The following is a 3,872-nucleotide window of genomic DNA, read 5'->3' as shown; positions in this document are numbered from 1 at the left end:
GTATTATTACTTGTTGTTAGCTACCATAGATCTGTGGATATGTGTCAAGACTAGGACATTTTGTGAAGCACTGATAGATTGTAAGTCACTGACCCTTGATGTTGATAATGTTTCTTTTTCTCTCTAATCTATGGTTGTTATTCTGTCCTGGCAGTTGTGTCCGTTACAAGGCACTGACAGATAGCTAACGAGAATAAAATGAAGAGCGGGACTTTTCTTCCATGAAACTTTACTTGAACTAATTTCATTTCTTTTCCATCTCTCACTTTCATTCCATTCAGATCCGTAAAACTACAAAGACATAAAAATACAGAAAGTCACTAAGTGACGACTCTTTAAGCATCAGACATATTCACATAAATGTAAACGGCAGATTTAACGATCTCATACATAACGGTATTTGGTTGCTAGGTTACTAGGTAGCAATCAGTGTTGGGGGTAACGCGTTACAAAAGTAATATATTACATTTAATTTGTAACAGAGTAATATAACGCGTTACTAACTATATTTTGGTAATATTGTTACAGTTACTGAGTCCAGTAACGCGTTACATCCCGAGCTGTCGCACAGGCGGAGGTTTAGAAAAAACAACCCAGGCGCAACGGCTGTAAATAAAGAGGAGAAGAAGACGGTTTGGAGATGGCAAGATGGCAACAACAACAACTGATAATTCAATGTTTTCTACGTGGTTATACTCGCACTATTTTGAATTTGTCACAGAAATGGATCAGGACCTCACAGTAAGGTGCACTTTGTGTGCTGGTGGGAGGCCGAGGGAACTGTCTATGGCCAGAAATAGTACAAGTAACCTCAAGAAACACCTGGAGAGAGTGCACAGCAACCTTAAGCTAGTGGCTAAACGACCTCTTTCTAGCAAACAGGCAGAAGATGACGGCGCGACCAAATCTAAACAATGAAAGTTGGATTTCTCCAGACCAGAGGTGAAGATGTTTGACCCAGGAGAAGTGAGCAGGCTGGTGGCTGAGTATGTCGTGGAGGATGCGCTGCCTCTTTCTACAGTTGAGTCGCCGGCGTTTCAAAAGCTTGTCAGCAAAATCCCTGTTCGATCAAGTGACAAGGTAAAAATGAGGCATAGAAGAAGAGTTTGTGTCATGTCGTGTAAAAGTTTTGGTTGTTTAATTATTCTATATCATTACATTATTGTAATTCAGATATTCATGGTAACCACTACTTGCAGATGCAATATAGACCTCATTAGACTTTTACGTTTTGTTACTTATTATCTTTAGAAATGTTAGCTGTAACAGTTATGTAACTCTTTCATCAGTATCTCATTCATTTAACTCTTACGGAGTATTTACTCCAAGGATCAAACGAGGAAACAGCTGTTGCACCATCTCATCAAACTGGCCAGTATAACTGACAGGCAACTGCTGTTACAAAGGAATACATGTAGATGTAGTACCACATTCTAGCACCAGGTGTCACCATAGGGACATAAACATGACAGAAAACTAGTCAGAACAGTTGTTTTTGTCATGTCTTACAGCTGATCATGGTCTGTAATAGGAAGAAGTATACTAAATGAAACAATTATAATGTTTTGTGCTCATACAGTAATAAAGAAGTGTAGAACTGATGAAGCTAGTGTATAAATGACATGTTTGTAACATGCTCTCTTCAGTAGTTCATTTTAAGTACAGAACAGCTGTGACGTAATTCTGATACAAAAACAACATGAACTTTTAGCCAATTTGTTCATTGAATTCCATCCAAACTGAACAGATACAGCTGTAAATCACAGATATAATGTGATCACATTAAGATTCCTACAAGCAGGATTTTTTGAAAATGTGAAATACAATTACATTAAGTAGAAAAACTGTGAATATATCACACCTTTTCCTTGTTCTTTCTTAGAGAGTCCTGGTATTCTCTCAGAAGAGCTTCATGCATCTGCTTGTATCTGTGCACAGTCGTCCAGTCTGGTGCTGAAAGTGGATCATGGTCTGGTTGTCTTTGGTGTAATTCTGTTAAAGGTATGTTATTCTGATTAATATGAATTCATGTTAGTATTCATGTTAGTATTCAGTTTCCTGAATGAATGTGCCAACAGATGAAAAGACAGATGTTTTTTATTACAGTTCATGGTTAGCTGTTACTGCATGTTAACACTAATGTTTACCTGTGATCAGTTCTCATAAACAGGACCTGTTCCATGTCTTCCAAGGTCTCCAGTAATACAAGCACATACATGTCACAACTGAAAGAAATAAACCTGAAATGAATGCATGTAGGGCGGCACAGTGGCGAGGTGGTTAGCACTGATGTCTCACAGCAAGATGGTCACCGGTTCGAATCCATGGGCCGGCTGGCCTTTCTGTGTGGAGTCTGCATGTTCTCCCTGTGTCTGCGTGGGTTCTCTCCAGGTTCTCCAGCTTCCTCCCACCGTCCAAAGACATGCTGGTTAGGTTCATTGGTGATTCTAGATTGGTCGTAGGTGTGCATGTGAGTGTGAATGGTTGTCTGTCTCTCTGTGTTAGCCCTGCGATGGACTGGCGACCTGTCCAGGGTGTACCCCTGCCTCTCGCCCGATGACAGCTGGGATAGGCTCCAGCAGACCCCCGTGACCCTTAACAGGACTAAACGATGAATGAATTAACAGGACTTAAGAAGATGAATGAATGAATGAATGCATGTATACATATGAGAGTGGAAACTGACTCACCAAGTAAAGGTCCTGACCACAGAGCTGCCTGAGGCTGAAAGTATTTGAGAAGCCTAGGGATGAAGGTGGAACAGTGGTACCCATTTGTCTCTCTCTGTGTGTCCAATGGTGCCTGCTAGATAACTTCTTTAAAGTCCTGGTCAAATGGTGTTGGGACCAATTCAACCTGGAAGAGACATATAGTTTTTTCATGTCTTATGGTTTTTGGAGACTGCCTCAGTCATTCCCTGGAACACCATATTTCTGTGCTTCATGTAATTGTGTGTATCCTCTGACAGAAGAACTTGAACTTGAACCAATGTAGAGTCCATTCAACATCTATCAGCCCAGTGAGACTCAGGCCACAAGTTTTGTGCAACAGACTGCATCAAAACTGCTGAGTCCTCACAGATGTATACAAACACAATATAGAAGAAATATTCTAAATAGCACAAATCCTTCATCACACACCTGAGGTAGATGTCAGGTCTTGTCTAACAGGGGAGGTGGGTGTCTCATCCTGACCAGTGGCAGAGGATGCTCCAAAATATTTTAGAAGTGTCCCTGAAATTACAATTGAAACTGTTATCAACAGACCGTAGACTACAATATAACTCTGATACAAAACATCCATGAATTACAGATTTAAATCAACATGTCCTTCCATGCTAAGTGTCTGTCATTAGACGCTATATTAATCTATCTTTCAGGGAGGAACAATTAGCTCCTTGGTTACTGCCTCCAGTTCTATGCTTGGTTCACTTTTAGTTCTGACTGGTTAAACTATGTTTGACACCAAATAGAGTTGGAGCAAATGTTCATGTTTGAAACTAGCTACAGATATTAATTAATTACAGGACCCAACGTGATGGAAATAAAGAAGAACTGAACTTCAGTCTTATGTGTAATTAGATCTGGTGTTTGTTAAGATGAATTACTGTTGTATCAGCATTGCAAGCATCATAGCAAAAAGGCTAACAAACATATAGCACCAGTTAACATTAGCCCTTCATTCATGACATGATACTGTAATCATACAGAGAGAACATAGCAGACCTTTATCTTTTCTTTTGTTCCTAAACTGGTCACCTGATGCTTTGACCTTTTTCTGTCCATCTCTGTTTATTTGACACTCCACAATCAACAGATTTCCATCCTCCAACGCTGTCACTCACGACCAGAAGTCAAGACTAAACCAGTTCA

At 40.0% G+C, this 3,872-nt stretch overlaps 1 long non-coding RNA gene across 1 annotated transcript; it reads right to left on the bottom strand.

Moving 5' to 3' along the window:
• Positions 1-815: 815 nt before the first annotated feature.
• On the bottom strand, positions 816-2,599 carry LOC311490168. Its single transcript, XR_014699145.1, has 3 exons — positions 2,148-2,599; positions 1,862-1,992; positions 816-1,060 (listed from the first exon to the last, which is right to left on the bottom strand). It is a non-coding gene; the product is annotated as an uncharacterized lncRNA (long non-coding RNA).
• Positions 2,600-3,872: the final 1,273 nt, after the last annotated feature.

The sequence above is a fragment of the Chelon labrosus genome (genome assembly GCF_963514085.1).
Source record: "Chelon labrosus genome assembly, chromosome: 1".
In the NCBI taxonomy this organism is placed as follows: Eukaryota; Metazoa; Chordata; class Actinopteri; order Mugiliformes; family Mugilidae; genus Chelon; species Chelon labrosus.
Note: the sequence above shows the minus strand (reverse complement) of the source record. Positions and strands in the feature narration are given on the sequence as shown.